Source organism: Petaurus breviceps, unplaced genomic scaffold (genome assembly GCF_028583685.1).
Source record: "Petaurus breviceps papuanus isolate PSGF00001 unplaced genomic scaffold, PetGlider_PUasm1.0 187, whole genome shotgun sequence".
In the NCBI taxonomy this organism is placed as follows: Eukaryota; Metazoa; Chordata; class Mammalia; order Diprotodontia; family Petauridae; genus Petaurus; species Petaurus breviceps.
Window position 1 is genome coordinate 24,743,413 of NW_027185799.1, and position 21,435 is coordinate 24,764,847.

At 37.6% G+C, this 21,435-nt stretch overlaps 1 protein-coding gene and 1 pseudogene across 8 annotated transcripts in view; both read right to left on the reverse strand.

Annotated features, from left to right (window-relative positions):
- Window positions 1-21,435, reverse strand: part of KDM4C (lysine demethylase 4C) — a 463,317-nt gene that overhangs the window by 346,239 nt on the left and 95,643 nt on the right. The window lies entirely within an intron of this gene.
- Window positions 5,360-6,538, reverse strand: LOC138163032 (oxidoreductase-like domain-containing protein 1; annotated as a pseudogene).

Here is a 21,435-nt window from a genome sequence, read left to right on the forward strand (position 1 = left end):
ACAACTCAAAACTTATTTTCAGTGTTAAAAAATGGCTTTAACATGTAATTGGGGAAAAAATATTCAATAAAAATAAATTAACAAATGAATGAATAATGCCTCAGCTACGACATTTACAGATGGAATAGTTAGTTAAAGAAGTCCAGTCTGAGCAAAGTTATCTGAAAGTGTCAGACCACATAATTTAATTACAGAATTTCTTTAACTGCCTGATCAATCAGTAACTTAAAATCAAAAACTAAAAATGATAATGATTTGGAAAAAGGTTAAAGTAGTACTATTCTAGTGATAAACCTCAGAACTAGGCAAACATTTATTAGAGATCAAAGTTATTCAATCAAATGAAGTAAAAATAATTACTTCAATCATTCATTCATTCACTTCATACTTCATTACTCCAATCCAATCACACCTTAAGAGTTAAACATTCTAATGACAGAATCCTACTTAAAAGGCATGACTGAAATCATGATTCTACAACAATGAGTCTTATTATAGGGACCATTTTTTAACTAGATGTATTTAAAAAGACTCTTGCAACTAATAGTCACAAGCTATTCCCTCCAAGATTCATCAGTTTTAGAATAACTGTAGATCTATTTCTAGATACTGGAACTTTGAGAGAATGGCACTAGATGATTTCCTAAATCTGTTTTTTTTTCCTATAGGAAATACAAATAACAATTATGCCAAAATGGGATGTTAAGATTTAGTGGCTTAGCACAGTACCTGACACATGGTAGGTGCTGAATAAATGTTTATAATTTTTTTTTAATTTTTTTTTTTTAAGCAATTGGGGTTAAGTAACTTGCTCAAGGTTACCCGGCCAGTTATTTCTGGGTGTGGTGCTGAGTGTCTGAGCCCGGGATTCGATCTCCAGGTCGTCCCAACACTGAAACCGAAACCGGTGCTCTTACTCGCTGAGCCACCTGGCTGCCCCTTGAATAAATGTTTATAGATTGAATGACTTAATGATTGATAGGGCTTGAACATACCCTAGAGATGAAATATCAAATCAAAACCCTTTGTTTTACAGACAAGGAAAATGAAGTTTAACTTAACTACTCTCAACAACGTCAAAAAGTAGCAAATAGCAAAACTGACATTCATATTAAATGAGGTAATGATCATAAAAAGATGCAACATGGCATGGTCATGGACAATTGACCTAGGAGTCAAGAAAAACTAAAACCAAGTCATGCTTCAAATAAATACCATCTATGTGACTCAAAAAAAAAAAAAAATCACTTCACTTCTCAGTTCTCTTCTAAGATCCTTCACTTCTCTGTTCTCTTTTAAAAACCTCAAGTCCTTCCAAGGGTCTAATTATCATTTCTATGAAGCTAATTCTGAAATGCAGACTCTCCCAGGAGCTTCTGTTCCACTTAATGAACTATCCATGTTTCAATAGTCCCAGAGACATTTCAAACTTAACATGCCCAAAACAGAATTTATCATCAATCCATCAAAACAGACTCCTCATCCAATCTTCACTATTTCTGTCAAAGGAATCACCAGGATAATTTGGGCATTATCATCAACTTCTCACTCTACATCACTCTCACATACACAACTAACTGCCAACTCTTGTTTCTACTTCTTTATTATTTACAATTATTCTATATTCATTTAGTATATCTATATGCATAAAGACACATAAACATTTATACACACATGCCCATTTACTTGTCTCCCCTATCAGAATATGACCACCTTTCATGTAGGAATTTTTGTTCTTTACATTTGTTAAGCCAGCACCTATGACAATGCCTGGCACAAAGGAGGTACTTAATAAATGCTTGTCAACTAAGTGATCTTTCTTTGCACCAGCCAAGAATGCACACTACCATATGATTCTATAAAGATTCTGGTTCTGTTTGGAGAACACTAGATTTTCATGGGGGCCTCAATGACTTCCAAGTAAATATATGAACAATTCTAATTCTACCTGCCTTAATGTCACTGCTTTCACTGTATTTATAGATGTGATTAATTTTTTTATACAAGTGAAATGATACAAAACACATCTCCGTACTAGCCATAAAAGACACAAGAAAAATAATGTATGAAAATTATACTTCAAATTGTACTCAAGAATTCATCAGTTTTCTCACTGAAATGATGAATCCCATGAAATAGTCTTGGATACCTTTTCTATGGATTAAAAGTAAAGCAAGGATGTCCATTATCACTATTTTAATTTAATATACATACAGTTATGATGGCTATAGCAACAAAACAGGAAGAGGAAATTGAATAATCATAGACAAAAAGGAAAGAAAATTATCATTTTTCCATCATATTATGGATGGTCTACTTAGAAAATCATACATATAAAGCTAAAAAAAGTTAACTAAAACATTAACTTCAGCAAAGTAGCAAAATATAAAAATAAGCCTACATTAAAACATCAGCCATTCTATATATAACCAATAAAAAAAATAGCAGGTAAAAATAGGAAGAAAATTTCCATTCAAAATAACTGAAGAGGGGCAGCACGGTGAATAGAGAGCACCAGCCCTGGAGTCAGGAGGACCTCAGTTCAAATCTGACCTCAGACACTTAACACAAAAACTAGCCATGTGACCTTGGGCAAATTACTTAACCCCAATTGCCCTCCAAAAAGCAAAAAATAAATAATTAAATAACTGAAGAATGTATTAAATAATTAGGAATTCACCTAACAAATTATAATTATTTCAGGTCATTTGAACCCCAATAAAGGCTGAACTAATCAACCAGACATGCTTTGTTTTCCTCTAAAAATGCCCTTTCCTGAGTCAGAAACTTTAAGAACAGATGAGGCTGATCAGAAGCATTCTTCCTGTTTGTAACCACTAGAGGACTTTGTTTTGAATAGTGGGACTTGTCTTACATTGGTATCCTATGGACGTATGCTATACAGGGGAAACAGATATCCTGGAATCGTAATTTCCAATTTCAATTGCCTTGTCTTATTGTATTTATGACTTATTCAACTAAAACTTCCTTTCTCATGGTATGGTTAAACACATATGGAGATCATAAATCTGAGAGACACAGATATCCTGAACTGAGATTGTTCTAAAATGTATTTACGCCTAATAGCTCTTTTATCTGTCAGTCAGAAGTTTCCTTCTGGCTCATGATCATGTATCTTCTAGCTTTAAATGAAAAAAACAAGATATATATAGATATGTATATATACAGATACATACAGAACACAGAGACGTACAGAAATTTTGTGAATACAATTTACAAATTATCATACAAAAATACAATTAACTGCAGATATAAATTACTTATGGATAGTGTCAATATAATAAAAAATGACAATACTAAATTCATATGCATACTACCATACCAAACCTCCAAAAGGCTAGTTTAGACAGCTTAAAAGTAACAAAATTCATTTGAAAAAATAAAAGAACAAGAATACAAAAGGAATAATGGGGGGGGAAAGGTAGGAAAGAAAGGCGCCTACAAGTGCATATTTCAAAATTCTATGACAAAGGAATAATCATTTTGCCCTTCTTTAAAAAATTGACAAGCTGATTAGTGGGGCAGATTAGGTATGCAAAATCCAGAAGGAAACAAACTTATTACTATATTGTTCAATAAACTCAATGACTTCAACTATTGAGGTAAGGACTTAATATCTGACAAAAAACATCTGCTGTGAAAATGAGAAAGGCTGACATCAATAAGAAGCACTACATACCACGAAAAGCTCTAAATAGATACATGACTGAGATATAAAAGGTCTCATCATAAATAAATAAAAGAAAGTTGTTACCATTTGCAACCTTAATCATGACCAAATAAGGGACCAAGGAGGTAGCACAGGAAATAAAATGAACAATTTTGCTTATGTATAATTGAAAAGCTTTTGTTTAAAAAAAAAAAATCAGAAGGAAAATGAGTGGAGAAAAAAATCTTTGTAACTAGTTTCGCTAATAAAGTTCTTCAAGTACACAGTAGCAAGCCATTTCCAAAATAACAATCATTTTATGTAAAAAGGCACTTCTTAGTGGGGAAAAAACAAAAAAGCAATTAAACATATACAAAAGTCTACAAACTGCTAGCAATCAGAAAAATGCAAAATAAAACAACTCTAAGGATTCTACCTCATTCCTAGAATAGTAAAAATGGAAGGAAGAAAGGAAGGAAGGAAGGAAGGAAGGAAGGAAGGAAGGAAGGAAGGAAGGAAGGAAGGAAGGAAGGAAGGAAGGAAAGCTATGAAAGAAAATACTGAATTTATTATATACTTTCTTTTTTAAAAGTCATGCATAGACATTTCACATTTTCACATATAATTTTTCATTCTACTTTGCACTTGAAAATATCTGTTCATTAAATTCCAAATAAGTTATTAAATGAAATTCAGAAACATAAAAATGTTAAAAATTAAATGGGCAAACAAAAAAAAAACCCTACACATTATCCTTTCTATGTGAAATCTACTACAATTTTTAAAATAACTCAATATTTTCACATGATACGAGTGCACATTAGAATATTACTTTTCTGTATTAGTAACAAATGTATTTTAAGGCTAAATTAACCTTTTCTTAGTTTGGTTTTGTGGTATGAGAATGTCAGGAAAGCTCATTTCTCATGATTTTCAGACATTTCTACCCACCTAATTATCTGTGGCCTTTACCATGGCACAGCAAAGTTATTTCCTTTCTGAGCTACAGTGAAGCAGGTTAAACGAAAGATCATTTATCAAATCTTCACTAATTTGGCAAATCTTCACTAATTTGGCAAATCTTCACTAATTTGTCAATGCCTCAAAGTTTACATTAACTGATGCCACTACTTCAGATGGCCATTACTGGCCTTTTCATAAAGTTTCACACATAAGGCCTGAGGACCATGGAAAGGGAAAAGTAAAACTCCTTAACATATTCAAGACTTCGATCAGTAGCACATTGGTACAGTGAGTCTTGCTTTTCTTAGAGATACAAAGAAAACTGTAGTTTTCAACAAATAAGAAATTTTACATAGATTATTTTTTCCCCTATTTTTAAAAACATTTTTATTTAAATTCTGGGGTTCCAAATTCTATTCCTCCTTCCCTCCCTGAGAGAGTTAAGCAATCATATATAGGTTATACATGTACAGTTACGTAAAATATTTCCGTATTAGTCATTTTGTGTAAGAAGACTCAAATAAAAGGGAAGAAAGTTAAAGAAAAAGTGAAAAATAGCATGCTTCAGTCTGTATTCAGTCAGTATCAGTTCTTTCTCTAGAGGTGTATAGTATGCTTCATCATTAGACCTTTGGGATTCTCTTGGATCATTGTATTGTTGAGAATAGCTAAGTCATCACTACTCTTCATCAAACAATATTGCTGTTGCTGAGTACAACATTTTAATTCTATTCATTATAGTTCATACCTTTCCAGGTTTTTCTGAAATCATCCTGCTTGTCATTTCTCGTAGCACAATATTATATTACAATCATATGCCACAGCTTTTTTAGCCATTTCCCAACTGATGGGCATCCCTTTATTTCCAATTCTTAGCCAAGGTAATGCTTTTTCACAGCACTTTATTGTACGTGGTTTTTTATCTCATCTCAGTAACCTACAAAGGTCTATATATTAGTGCATTAGTTTTAGTCTATAAGCTTCCAGGAGTGACTGTAGCTACACATTTTTATACAATGCCATATGCTTGATAATTTACTTAAGAATGAAGAGCTATAGTCAGACTAAAAAGTTGCCAAGGCAGATTTAGATGTTTGAAGAATGATCCTTCAAAAAGAAACAAACACACAATCAGCAGAGGGCAAATATTTCCAGGTGAAATGTTAGGGGGTCAAGGAGTTGGGGCATTTATTTTCAGGCAAAGTCAATAAATACTCATCCTATAATTATTCACTTTTTATCCAAAGGCCTCTGGAAAAAGGAGGCACAAAAACCTCTAAAGGTGGTTGTAGCTCCCTGAGAGACAATTGCCAGGTGGAAATAAGTACCTCCCTCAATCTTTCTCTTTCATTTGGAACCTGATCTCCATCTTGATAAAGGTCTTAATGTTCTCATCTTGGATATGTTCGTCCACAGCAGCCAATGCTTTGGGCCCACCATCTGGATAGTGCCGTAGGATCCCCTCAGCATACATGATCCACACACAGTTATGGCAGCCACTCATGCAGCAGTTTGTAGGGGTGACAATGCAGGGGGCTGAGCATATGGGGGCTCTGAAGAAGCTCCATCTGAGTGGGAGGAGCCTCGCTGGCTGGGAACTGCATCAGTCTTCATGTTGTTTTTTGGAGTGTCTGCTCTAGAAACTTGACCTGTCTCATTCTTCCCAAAAGTCCTGCTACTGCTGGTGAAGGCTCTGGTACAGTACCTGTTGGGAATCCTAGGGAAGCCCAAGTGCCTAGCACAACTGCAGACTTGGAGTGGTTCCGGGGCGAAGGGTGCGGCGGCTATGGCAACAGCCGCCAATGGTCTCTGGCCGCTAGCTCTCCGCCTACATAGATTATTTTTAAAGACCAATGATTTCTTTTTTTTATTTTTTTTATTTGAATATTTGATTTTAAAACTTTCAATTCCAGATTCATTCCATTCTCCCCCCTGCCACCCACCCCCACTGGGGGGACAAGCAGTTCAGTATAGGTTGTACATGTGTGGCTAATGCAAAACAATAACATAGTAGATGTATTGTAAAAGACTGACTATATTTCCCTCCCTCCTATCCCACCTCACACTTGTTCTATTCTCTACTTTGATCCTGTCCCTTTTCAAAAGTGGGTGCTTCCAACTTCCCTCCCCCCCAGCCTGCCCTCCCTTCCATCATCCCCACTCTCATCCCCTTCCCCCCCTATTCTCCTGGAGGGTGAGATCCCCTATTTAGTGTGTATTTCCCTCCCTTCTCAAGCCAGATTCAATAGGAATAAGGTTGACCTATTCCCTTTTGCCTTCCTATTCTTCCCCTCCATTGTAACCATTTTCCCTTGCCTCTTCTGTATGAGATAGTTTGCCCCACTCTGTCTCTCCCCATCTCCTCTCATTATATTCCTCTCACCTCTTAATTTCACCTTTTAAGTATCATCCCTTCCTGTTAAATTGGTCCCGTGCCCTCTATCTATGTATACCTGTAAACATATATACACACATTCACATATGTATTCATATGCCCACATACCCTCATATAAAGACATATATATATATACACACATACACATATATATACATACACACACACACACATACACACATATATTTCTAATCCCTTCAACTACTGAGAAAAGTTTCATAGGTTACAATTATTGTTTTTCCATGTAGGAATGTTAATAGTTCAACTTTGGCCAGGTGGCTCAGCGAGCAAGAGCACCGGCTCCAGTGCCGGGACGACCCGGATCAAATCCAGGCCCAGACACTCAGCACCACACCCAGAAACAACAACTGGCCATGCAACCCCGATCAAGCCACTCAACCCTAATTGCTTCAAAAAATAAAAAAATAGTTCAACTTTGATAAGTTCCTTATGATTTCTTTTCCCTGTTTACCTTCTCATGCTTCTCTTGCTTGTTGTATCTGAATGTCAAATTTTCTATTCAACTCTGGTTTTTTCAGCAAGAATGCTTGAAAGTCCTGTATTCCACTGAATGACCACATTTTCCCCTGAAACATGATACCCAGTTTTGCTGGGTAGGTGACTCTAGGTTTTAATCCCAGCTCCTTTGACCTCCGGAATATCACATTCCAGGCCCTTCGATCCCTCAGTGTAGAAGCTGCCAGATCCTGGGTTATCCTTATTGTGTTTCCACAATATTCAAATTGTTTCTTCCTGGCTGCTTGTAATATTCTCTCCTTAATCTGGGAATTCCGGAACCTGGCTATAATATTCCTAGGAGTTTCCTTTTTGGGATCTTTTTCAGGATGTGATCGGTGGATTCTTTCAACCTGTATTTTGCCCTCTGGTTCTAAAACATCAGGGCAGTTTTCTTTGAGAACTTCCTGGAGGATGCTTTCCAGGCTCTTACTTTGGTCATGGCTCTCAGGCAGTCCAATAATTTTTAAATTATCTCTCCTGGATCTATTTTCCAGGTCAGTGGTTTTTCCCACGAGATATTTCACATTGCCTTCTATTCTTTCATTTGTTTGGATCTGTTTAACAGCATCTTGATTTCTCATAAAGTCATTAGCTTCCATTTGCTCCAATCTAATTCTGAAGCAATGATTCTCCTCAGTGAGCTTTTGAGATTCTTTTTCCATTTGGCAAATTCGACTTTTTAAGGCATTCTTCTCCCCATTGCCTTTTTGAGCCTCCTTTGCCATTTGAGTCAGTCTGTTTTTTAAGGTATTATTTTCTTCAGTCAGGCTGTTGACTCTCATTTCATAATTTTCTTGCATGGTTCTCATTTCTCTTCCCAATATTTCCTCCACTTCTCTTATCTGCTTCTTAAGGTCCTCTATGGCCTGTAACCAGCTTGTATTTTCCTTTGAAGCATTTGGTGCAGGAGTTCTGACTTCACTGTTTTCCTCCTGTTCCATGCCTTGCTCCTTCTTATCCCCAAAATAGGAGTGTAATGTTGTCTGCTTTGTTTCCTTTGCCTGCTCATTTTGCCACTCAATGATTTGACTTTTGGGCTTTTTGCCACAGTAGGACTCTGCCACCAGACAGGGGAGTTTTCGTCCCAAACACTGGGGTTTTCTCAGCTGCCTGAGGTATTAGATGGGTGCCCTCTCTGAGGTCTCCACACACTCTGGCAAGCTGGACACACACCCCAGGACCTCCACCCTAGACTGCAATCCAGATCCAAGCAGGTTAAAGCAAGAGCGATGACCCCTCAGACTGGTGCTTGGTCCCCCTACACTCTGCAGGCCAGGAGCGGAAGCCGCCACGTGGCACTGGCAGGATGTGCTGGCGTCTCAGCGGTTTCTCGCCCTGTAGGGTAAAAAGCCACGCACTCCCACTTCCTGGGTCCCAAAGTCCAGACTGCACTGGCCTCTCACCTTGTCCTTCGCATCTACGTATTGATAAATCTGGAAACGGCCACAGCTGCTGCTGATCTGGAGTCCCTCTGGCAGGGGGCTGGTCAGGCCAGCCCTGGGGCTAAAGCCTCGGAGTGGGGCTGGGCTCAGCTCCCAGAGCGCTGCACTGGCCGATTCCTGCCAGCCTGCCCGGCTGTCCTCAGCGGGAGGTTAGCTTCTCTGTGTCATTTTGTGGGTTCTGCAGCTCCAAAGTTTGTTTAGAGTCCCCTTTTTACATGGATTGGGGAGGGTGGAAGCCGGAGCCGCGGGAAGGTCGTGCTTCTACTCCGCCATCTTGGCTCCCACCAAAGACCAATGATTTCTTTACCTCAAAAGAAATCATAACAAATTCATTTTGCTACTTCAAAGTTAACTATAAGTATATCTTTTTTGTTCATCTTTTCTATAGAAATATCTTACACTTACATTCCATCTTTCTCCTTTGTTAGCATTCTGATATATCTTCAACTTTACTGCTTACATCTCCTTTGTAAATTCTAAACACTAACCTTATAAATCAAATTTAAAAACAAAAATAATTTCTATTAACAAACTGTCAAAAAAAAAGATGACATATTCATCTTAAAACTAGGCAGTGATAAAGATGAAAATCGATTGTGAAAAAAAGTAGGAAAACTGTCCACTCAAATAAAAGATGAATGGATCACCTATGAATACTGTGGGTGCTAACATCTGATTTAGAAGAGTTACAACCAAGGAAAAGTAAACTACAATCTTTCATTTCAGAAAGGAGAAGGAATCTATGTGATGTAGAGTCATCCATACTTAAGGACAATACTATTCTATCAGTTTTATAACAGGTCACCCAATAAACATTTTCCTTTAAGACAAGAGTCTTATAACCTACCCAGATCCAACATGGGATGTTAGTGACAGCAAAATGGAGGTACAAGATGTAAAAACAGCAGGACTATGTGATACTCTTCTCCTATTTACTTAGGAGGTCCTCCTAACAAATATCATTGATAAAATTATATTGTAAACTCTAAACAGGTAAGAAAAATGATTGAAAATAGAGTATTATCAGAGAAATTTACTGAATTTTTTAACTTAAATTTTACTTAAAACAAATACAGATTCTTTTTTTAATCTCTCACTCTCTTTGTGGTAGCAAAGGACTGGAAATTGAGGGCATGCCCATCAACTGGGGAATGATTAAATTAGTTGTGGTATAGGATTGTGATAGCATAGTACTGTGCTGTAAGAAAGGATGAGCTGGTTGGTTTTAGAAAAACATGGAAGGGCTTGCATAAAATAATGAAAAGTGAAATGAGCAGAACCAAGAGAAGGTTGTATACAGTAACAGTAATATTGTTTTATGACTCTGAATGACCAAGTTATTCTTAGTATTATAAACATTTAAATCAACTACAAAGCACCTATGAAGGAAGATGCTGTCCTGTTTCCAGAGAAATAATTTATAAGTAGAAGTATGCATAGTATGGTTTTACATAGATATATAGATATCCAAATCCATATCTATCTATATCTCTACATATAGATATACAGATATCTGTGTCAAATGGTGGCCTTCTCTAGTGTCAGGTGGAGAGGAAGGGAAACAGTTCAAAACTTAAAATGCAACAAAAAGTAATTAAATGAAATTTTAAAAAATTCTTACAAAGAATCAGGCACCAAATATCTGCTACAGTTTCAACCTGTCTTTAATATTAAAGGTTTGTGGTATTTTGTTATATCATAGAATCAGTGCAGAACATTATGTTAATAAAGGGTTCCAGTGGTTTAACTACCAAATATTCAAAGAGATTTTCCTTTTAACTTAGAAAAAAAAATTGGTGCTAAATATAAATCACAATTTAGAAAGCTACAAAATTACATGGTCCAGTTAACAGGATGTGTTCGCAGCACCTCAGCTATACTACTTTTTTCTCAGCTGTTTTTCCTATGAGATATTTCACACTTTTTCACTTTTTTCATTCTTTTGACTGTTTTATTGTTTATTAAAGTCTTATTAGACAAGCTTCAATTTGCCCAATTCTAATTTTTAAGAAATGATTTTATTTAGTAAGATTTTTTTTTTACCTCTTTTTCTATTTAGTCAATTCTACTTTTTGAGGAGTTCTGTTCTTCAGTGAATTGTTGTGCCTCTTTTACCATTAGGCCAATTCTGTTTTTAAGGTGTTATTTTATTCATTATATTTTTGTACCTCTTTTGCCAGGCTGTTAATTCTCTTTTTATAGTTTTCTTACATCACTCTCCTTTTTTTTCTTCTACCACTCTTATCTCTTTCTTTACCTCTTCCAGGAATTCTTGTTAGGCTTGGGTCCAATTAGCATTTTTCTTTAAAGCTTTAATTGTAGTTGTTTTCACATTGTTTGTCTTAAGTTTATGTCTTTGTCTTCTCTGCCAACACAGTAGTAGCTTTTTATGGTCAAATTCTTTTTTGCTGCTGTTGTTTTTGTTGTTGTTTGCTCATATTTTTAGCCTATTTCTTGACTTTGAATTTTATGTTAAAGTTAGGCTTTGCCTACCTTACAGTGGGGAGGCCCTATCCCAATGTTCCGGCTTTTTCATGGTGCTCTTTTCAGAACTATTTCTCAATTTTCAGTGCTTCCAAGTCGGTATGACTAGGGGAAAGGTGTGGTCACTACTGCTCTCCTGGTCTACATTCTGGTCTTTTCCTAGGAAGGGCCCCCCTACTTCCATGTAGCTATAAGCACTAGTGCCCCTCATGGCCCTGGAACTATAACCAAGAAAGTGCTAGTCTTCTTCACACCAAAACTAAAACTCAGAACTGGGATAGGTAATAGAGTTGCCAATCTTTCCCAGCTGTGCCCAGTGGCAGCAAGGGGGCCCTTGTAATCTCTTTTTGACCAGCTGTCTCGCCCCCTTACTATCTCTGGACTGAGAACTCCTGAAGTTGCTTCTACAACTGCCTCTGTTGCAACAGCCACTGAGTACCAAGAAAGGTGCTGCTGCTACATCCACTCTGGCCTGGTCTTCACCTGGGTATCACAGACCTCTCCTGCTGATTTCCTAAATGTTTTAAGCTTGAAAAATGTCTCATCTTGACATTGTGTTGGCTTTGTCGTTAAATTTGATTTGAGGCATTTTTTCTTTGGAGGAGAATGTTGGAAGAGTGCAACTGGATTGCTGCTTCTACTCTACCATCTTGGCTCCATATCTACAATAGACATCTTATATGCAATATATATAATACTGAACTCATTATCTCTCATCATCAAACCAGACCAAAAGAAATTATTGATCTTTCAAACTCCCTACTCTATAAAAACACAAGAAGGGAAAACAACTAAGCAACCAAGGACAACAATAACAAAATAAGAACAGAGAGGCCATTAAGAGAGTTCTTTCTAAAAGTAAAAAAGGAAACAAGGGCGAAGAAACAGACTTGAAACACCATAAATAAAAACTCTTCCAGGGGAGGGGAACCTAAGACCTCAAGGCCACATATGTGGCTCTCTAGGTCCTTTGTGTGTGGTCCTTTGACTGCATCCAAACTACATAGAACAAATTGCCCTAACAAAAGTATTTCTTTTGTAAAACTTGGACAGGCAAAAGGCTGCACCCAAGTCAGCCTTAGACAATAACCAGACAACAAGTGAATCATCATTTTTCATTGGACTAAAGAATGTGGAAGGACAAATGAAGACAGATAGAGGGAGATAAATGATTTAACCTAATTAATTCCAAGGTTTATCATCAAGAAAAAAAAACTGAAAACTCTCAGAAAGTAGTACCTACAGAAAAAAGGGTAAAGGCAAAAAGAGAGATTGAAAGTGAAGAGGGAAATCTTGTTTTAGTGATAAGAGGGCCAATTGCTGAAGAATCCTCTCATAGGGAGATAAATTCTATAAAGGAGACAAGGACCTTATAAAGAATATAATCTATAGGTATTTGGTATTTAGAGTCACCACTTATCCTGCCTCAGAAGAAGGGGAAATCAGAAAAAACAACAACCATGGGGAGGGCAAAAATTAATAATGAGCTATATAATTAAGGACATGAGAAAATTCCTGCATTGGGGCAATATCCTCTCTACTACTTTGCATGAACTGGTATTTCTAAGGTAGGCATGACAGAAAAAGGAGGTCTGGGGGGAAAGTTATACAAGGCAGTAATAGAAATTATTTGGATGAGGGAAACTAAAGTAGATAACTTAGAAACTTCTATGACAAATACAAAGACTATATAATGATCATGAATCAAAAAATAAAAGTCTAGAATAGACAGAAGGGAAAGATGAACAATGACAGGAATGAGAGAGAAACAAAAGTAACACTTCTTCCACCCTTGAACTACACAAAATATGAATTCAGTTCTGACCCTTCAGCCAAAAGTCCAAGGGCAATGAGGTGTGGGGGATGAAGGGAAGGAGCAAAGTCAACCATAACCCAGGTTAGCCTCCCATTGCCAGTAGGCATGGACCAGAGACAGGAATAACCTGCAAGGGTCTGTGTCCAAAGGAAATAATTCTCAAGAGAAATAAGACTTCAGAGAAAACCATACCTTGGTTAGGAAGCCCCAAGAAGAGGATCTTGGAAACCCCATGAAGAAGCAGTGGATGGCTAGGACAAGACAAGTAGATTTGAGAATAATCAATATAAAGATAGCAAATTTGTAGTGGACCCAGTCAGAATGGTTGCATCACTTTCTCCACTTTTATTCAGCAGTTATGTGTGTAGGAACAAAGACAGTAGATGTTGGGAGTGATCCAAGGCTGAAGCTTGGCTAAGCAAAATTGGCAATATAATAAATGGCTAACAATTCAAGAAAGGAGGACAGCATAGAATTAAACTGGTTCCCCAAGAAGTCAAGATGGGGAGAAGAGGATATAGTGATTAGTGAAGTTGACACGTCCTAGGAGAGAAATGAGGGGTCTAAGGACTATAGGTCCTTAGACCATGAATCCAGTTATGTAGGGGAAGGCAGCAGGAAAGGTGAAAAGTCTATAAAGGTGAAAGGATTATATTCAGATAAGAGGATTTCAGAATTATTGAATGGTGGTGGTAGAACATTTATGGGTGATGACAAGATCAAGAGTATGATCAGTTTTATGTCTAACTAAATGAGGTAGGATAGAAGAGTGGCTCATGGAAGAAGAGTAGATTGAGGAACTGAGTGGTTAGAATATTTGATGGAGAATCCATTTTTATGTTGCAGCCCCCCAGTATGAAGATTGTAGTTAAGGAACAGAGAAAAATTTTAACACAGGCATCAAACTCAAAGAAGGAATGGAGCTGGGGGGGGAGGGGAGGGTTCCTGCTGAAAACAGCTATCATTATTTTGACTGGGTGATAGAGGTGAAAAGCATGAATCTCAAAGGAAGAGAGAAGCTGGAGGTAGCGATGGGAAACAAGAAGTATTCCAACTCCCCTGCCTTGACCAAGAATGAGTGGAGTGCAATCAATACCAGAAAGGGTAGCCAGGGAGACGTGCCATCAAAGAGAAGCCAGGTTTCAACAGGGGCTAGGAGACGCAAAGAGTGCAAAAGGATAAGATTTAAGACGAAGGGAAGGCAGGTCAGAGCGTACACTAGAAGAGCTGGGTAGAGTTAGGAAAAACTTTGGGGTAGGAGGTTTTGAGGGAGACATAAATGAGGAATCAAGTGGAATAAGGTATTGAGAGGGGTTTGAATGATGATATATAGGAGATCAGAGTCACTGGGATATAAAGAACACGACAAGGCGGGAAAATGTTTATCATAATGGGAGGGTTGTTCTTTACCCCAGAGTTTCATCACTTCCCAGTTTAAAGATCAGGCTGGTAGTAGGAGGTAGAAGATGGTTTGTGCTGGTACAGAGAGATGTGATTGCTTTGGGACACATGGAAAACTCTTGACCCCAGCACATGGCCACAGAGAATAAAGAGTATGCCAACTGCCCCACCTTGACTACTAAATCAAAGGGAATAAATGAAAGTGAAGCTAGCACTGGAAAGTGTGGCCAGGGAGACTGTGTCTTCACAGAAAAGGAAAGGAGTAGGAAATGAAAGATTTAAGATAAAAGCAAGTTTGTTGCCAATGGATCAGGCATCCCAGAGAGCAAAGTGAAATGGATGTATACCACTTAGATGGGGCTTCGAGAAAGAAAGGGAGTGTTGAAAGGAATAGGAATGAGGAATGGGGGAATGGAAAATGGGGAATATAAAATGCATGATGACCTACAGGGGTTTGGAATCACTGGGGTGCAAATGAGTGACCAGAATGACCAGATCATTAAATGAAAAATTTAGAGATTTTTTTTCAAATTCAACAGAACTATGACTTAAAGGTAGAATCCTTTTAGAGCCTTGAGCAGTGCAGGTAAGAGGACAAGAACATGGAGCAAAAAGGGTAGTAATAGTATCCTTCCCAAGATTAAGCTAGAAACTGAATCAAATGGTGCCCTCTCCTCATCCCTCAGTACCGTGTTTCCCCGATAATAAGACACTGTCTTATTAATTTTTTTGGACAGAAAAACACCAGAGGGCTTATTTTCAGGGGAGGGCTCATTTTAATGAACATTGACAGCAATTTTAATAAACAGGTAAATGTGAACAAAAAAATGTACCTTTATTCAATAAGCAAATCACTGGGGAAATTCAAATAAGCAAAGCACTGCAGCTCGGAGCGCAGCGTGCGGTTCACGGGGGGGGGGGGTAGCAATCTCAATAGGGCTTATTTTGGGGGGAGGGCTTATTTTAGAGGAATCTTACACAGTAAGGGGAGGGCTTATTTTCAGGATAGGTCTTATTATCGGGGAAACACGGTAACAAAGAGAAGGAATGACATATTTCATCTTTCCATAGGAGGCTGGAGACCAGGCATGAAATGCCAGGGCACTATTAATAACAAGGTGTCCACCTCTCCACTCCACACTCTAAGAGGCTGGAAATCAGGTGGGAGATATGCAAGAGACATTTGCAGCCCAGGAAGTCCCCTTCCTCTCCTCATCCTAGCAGAGGCAGGAAGAGTCATAGTATAAGAGCTTAGCACAATGCTTGGCACACAGTTAATAAGCCCTTAATAAATCCTCATTGACTGAATGACCATCTTGGAAACTCCAATTTGTTGATGGTCCTTCAAATATGATTCCCCAAATGTAATATAACATCCTTAATGTGGATAAAAGGGTACATTAGGACCTGTTCCCTTATGTACAATGTACAATTAATGTAGCCTAAAAACATATTAGTTCTATACATACATTTTCAGGTTTGTTCTTATATACAAAAAGTATATAAGCTCTGTTGTTCATTTCTAACTAATTCCTTATGTGAGGATAAACAGAATTCCTATGTGATCATATATACAACCTAGAAACTCCTGGATTCCTACAATACTTTTAATTTAGTGCTGGTAAAAACAGCAGCTTTTGAAACTATTTCTTGCCCAAGTGCACCATCTGGTGGACACAACAATTTTAGCTAAATCATTACAGAGAAGAAAAACTTTAAAAGTTTTAAAGTTCATTAGGACAGAGTCTTACTATTAAAAGACTGCCATACCCTGCTTAATGTAGATAAGATCTAATCCAGGACTGTTCCAATTAAAATAATTCTGATTCTCCTTTAAAACCCAATGAACCTTACTATAGACAAAAAAAAAAAAACAACCTTACATTTCATAATAATCATCAATGATAAAATTTTACAGCTAGAAATTATCTAGTAAATCATTTAGTATAACCACATGATCTAACATATGAAGCACAAAGGGTAACTTGCTAGTGTCCTAGATAATTCACAGTTGAATGTATAAATAAATAGGATAACCCTTTATCTATTCCAAAAGCCTTGAGGATACAGGCAGGATCTTCTTTGTTTTTCTTTTATAATCTTAGTGACAAAGCATAACACACTGGGTAGGGGAAGAAGGAAGAGACTTAAGAAGGGAATGTGAAGTAAAAACAAGCAATAAAATTTTTACAAGGATAAAGAAAGAAAGGAAATGGAACTTTGGAAACTATTATCAAATGACTTGATACTATGGTAAGATCATGGCCTGGAACCTTGAGATTAGCTATTATACAACATTAAAAGTGGTTATACTGCTAAAATTGTAATAGCATCAACTTCCCAACACAAAAGAATTCAAAAAGTCTTTTTTTTAATCTTTTTCCTAGTAAAGCCACTACTTTCCCCTATTTCATTCTGTTAATTCTTGCAGTATCTATTAAGTGATTATTATTCAACATGAAGTCATACTCCATGGGGACCTCGACAAAATAAAAATGATGGTATTCACAAATGCATATTATTAATCTCTGAAGCTACTAACAAATATATCATATATTTTCAAACGCTGCCTTATTTCAAGTTAAGCTGAATTTTAGTATTTTAAGTAATATTTTTGTTTAAGACCTGTGTGTGACAGATTTAGTTTGGTTGGCTTGACCCAAGTCTAATGCCAAAATGCGTCGCATGATGAATAGATCAAAAAGAAGGGAGAGCATGGCAGTAACTCAAGAAGGTATTCACCTTTCTTAAAAATATAAAAACCTGAGGAGAAACATATAAAGGCATTATATTACTTATACATTATGAAATGTAGAAATGTATAACAAATTTGGATAACTATCAAAGGAGGGAGAAATATAAGTCACATTATTACAGGAATACACTACAGATTACTTGGATAGGTGGAAAAAAATGGATAAGTTCCTAGAGACAGATCATAAAACTAGCACAAAGTCAGGGAGAACCCAGAAATCCAAATATTTGCTCAAACATATATTCTGCTAAAAAGAGAGGATTCTTGAAATCCCTTGTTAATCATGACCCCTAACCTTGGCTCTATTAGAGTCCCCAAGGCTCTATTCTACGCCCTCTTTTTTCTCCCTATTAATTGATTCTTGATCTCATCATTTTTCATGGATTCAATTATCATTGCTATGCAGATGATTCTCAGACCTATTTATTTAGGTTTAACCTCTTCCCTAACTTCCAATCTTGCCTAACAAGTGAGTCTCCAGCAAACTGCCTTATTAAACTTCTCAAAATAGATGTTCCAGAAGCATCTAAAACTCAACATGCCCAATGCTAAACTCACTCTTTCCCCCAAAAACCTTCCCCTCTTCGTAACTTCTTTATTACTATCAAAGGCACCAGTACTATCATCCTTTCCGTCACCCAAGTTGTCACTCATTGCTCTCTCGTACACCATATCCAATCTGTTGCCAAGCATAGTATTTCACCTTTGCATCATCTCCCAAATATACCCTTTTTTGGTCCTCTGAGACCAACATCACACTAGGTGGTACAGGTACTCATCATCTCCTGATTGAACTATTACAAAAGTCTGTTGGTAGCTCTCCTGCTTCAAATCTCTCCCCACTCAAATAGATTCCACATTAAGTTGTCAAAATAGATGTTCTTAAAGATAAGTCTTTAGCTTTGCAACCTCTACGTACCTTAAAAGGGCAAACAAACATAGGTGACTTTCTAATATTTTAATTTACTTACCTTGAATAACAGTAATATTTCACTTTTATCAAATAAATCAGTAGCTATAAAAGCAATGAAAATGTCAGTCAATTACAGGACTGTTAAAACTACTGGAGTCAATGAAAATTCTTTTTTTGGAGGAAGGAGAGGAATCAAGGGTTGCATCTCACAAACTTTTTTTTTTTTACAATTTCTTTTTTTTTGGAGGGCAATTGGGGTTAAGGGACTTCCCCAAAGTCACACAGCTAGTAATTGTGTCAAGTGACTGAGGGTGGATTTGAACTCAGATCCTCCTGATTCCAGAACCAGTGCTCCATTCACTGCACCACCTACCCGTCCCCACAAACTTTTTAAGGCTGAAAGTATAGTAGCAACTCACAGACCTCATCCTACTGTTCCATCAAGATGAAGTTTCTAATCTGCTCTCTTTCCAACCTGGATCAATTAATTCCTCCTCAAGAAGTCTCATGGCCCTCTCAGGGGCTCATCATATTGGTTGTCAGACTTAGGACACTAGATTAACTTTACCCCTACTGCAGTCCAGGATTCCTAAACTCAATCATCCAATAGTCTTGAGTCTTTCCAGCAACAGGATTATAGACAGTGGAGAATCCAAAAAGTCCTGGATCTTGGAAGATCAAAGTGTTAAACCATTTTTTTCAAAATGTGTAAATAATGAGGCTGTTGTAAAACTATATGTTTAGAAACCAATAGCCTGAAATTAACAGGGGCAGAGTCAAGATGGCAGAGTAGAAACAGGACTTCCCCAGGGCTCCCACTTCCACCTCCTCCAATTCCTATAAAAGGTGATTCTGAAGAAACTTTGGAGCTACAGAACCTACAAAATGACACAGAGAAGCTAATCTCCCACTAAGGACAGCCCGGCAGGCCGACAGGAAGTAGCCAGTGCAGTACTCTGGGAGCCGACCCCAGCCCCAAACAAGGCAGAGGTTTTAGCCTCAGCGTGGACCTGACTGACTTCAGACAACCAGCAGCTGTGGTGGTTTCCAGAATTATCAACACATAGATGCTAAGGACAAAGTGAGATACCAATGCAGTGTCAACTTTGGGATCCAGTAGTTTAAGAGTACGGTTGGCCTTTGCCCACGGGGAGAGAAGAGGTTGAGGTGCAGCGGCCGTGTAGTCACAATCACATGGCAGCTTCAAGCTCCTGGCCTGAAGATAGTAGGGGGATCAAGAGACCAGTCTCAGGGGAAAGCACTCTTGCTTTAACCTGCTAGGATCTGGATTGCTGTCTAGGGAGGAGGTCCTGGCATTTGCAACCAGCTTGCCAAAGCATGTAGAGGCTTCAGAAAGGGCACCCAACTAATAGCTCCAACAGCTGAGAAAACCCCAGCATGAGATAAAAATCCCATCTTGTAGCAGAGTCCTACTGTGGCAAAAAGCCCAAAAGTCAAGTAATTGAGTAGCAACATAAGGAAGTAAAGCAAACAGAGCAACCCAACTTTACACTCCTATTTTGGGGACAAAAAGGATCAAAGCATGGAACAGGAAGAAGACAATGAAGTCAGAACTCCTGCACCAAAAGCTTCCAAGAAAAATATGAGCTGGTTACAGGCCATAGAGGACCTTAAGAAGGATTCTGAAAACCAAATAAGAGGAGTGGAGGAAAAATTGGGAAGTGAAATGAGAACAATGCAAGAAAATTATGAAATGAGAGTCAACAACCTGACTGAAGAAAATAACACCTTGAAAAACAGACTAATATAACTCAAATGGCAAAAGAGGCAATGAGGAGAAGAATGCCTTAAAAAGCCAAATTTGCCAGATGGAAAAAGAACCTCAAAAACTCCGTGAGAATCATTCCTTCAGAAGTAGATTGGAGCAAATGGAAGCTGGTGTCTTTATGAGAAATCAAGATGCTGTTAAACAGATCCAAACAAATGAAAGAATAGAAGGCAATGTTAAATATCTCATGGGAAAAACCACTGACCTGGAAAATAGATCCAGGAGAGATAATTTAAAAATTATTGGACTTCCTGAAAGCCATGATCAAAAAAAGAAGCTAGAAATCACCCTTCAAGAAATTCTCAAAGAAAATTGCCCTGATGTTTTAGAACCAGAGGGCAAAATAGAAAGTTGAAAGAATCTACCAATCACCTCCTGAAAAAGATCCCAAAAAGAAAACTCCTAGGAATATTATAGCCAGGTTCTGAAATTCCCAGATCAAGGAGAGAATATTACAAGCAGCCAGGAAGAAACAATTTGAATATTATGGAAACAAAATCAGGATAACCCAGGATCTGGCAGCTTCCACACTGAGGAATCTAAGGGCTTTTAATATGACATTCCAGAGGTCAAAGGAGCTGGGATTAAAACCAAGAATCACCTACCCAGCAAAACTGAGTATCATGTTTCAGGGGAAAATATGGTCATTCAGTGGAAAAGAGGACTTTCAAGCATTCTTGATTAAAAAACCAAAGCTGAAAGAAAATCTGAAATTCTGATACAAGAAGCAAGAGAAGCACGAGAAGGTAAACAGGGAAAAGAAATCATAAGGAACTTATCAAAGTTGAACTATTTACATCCCTACAAAGAAAAACGATAATTGTAACTGATGAAACTTTTCTCAAAGAGAATAGTTGAAGGTAATATAAATATACATACACACACATACATACATACATATATATGTCTATATAGGAGGGTATATAGGCCTATGAATACATATATGAATGTGTATATATGTATGTATGGGTATACATAGATAGAGGGCACAGGACCAATTTAACAGGAAGGGATGATACTTAAAAGGTGATATTAAGAGGTGAGAGAGGAATATAATGAGAGGATATGGGGAGAGACAGAATGGGGTAAATTGGTCTCATATACAAGAGGCAAAGGAAAACTGTTACAACAGAGGGGAAGAACAGGAAGGCAAAAGGGTATGGGTCAACCTTATTCTCATTGAATTTGGCTCAGGGAGAGAATGACATACACACTAAATAGGGTATATCACCCTACAGGAGAGTAGGGGGGAAGGGGATGAGAGGGGGGATGATGGAAGGCTGGGGGG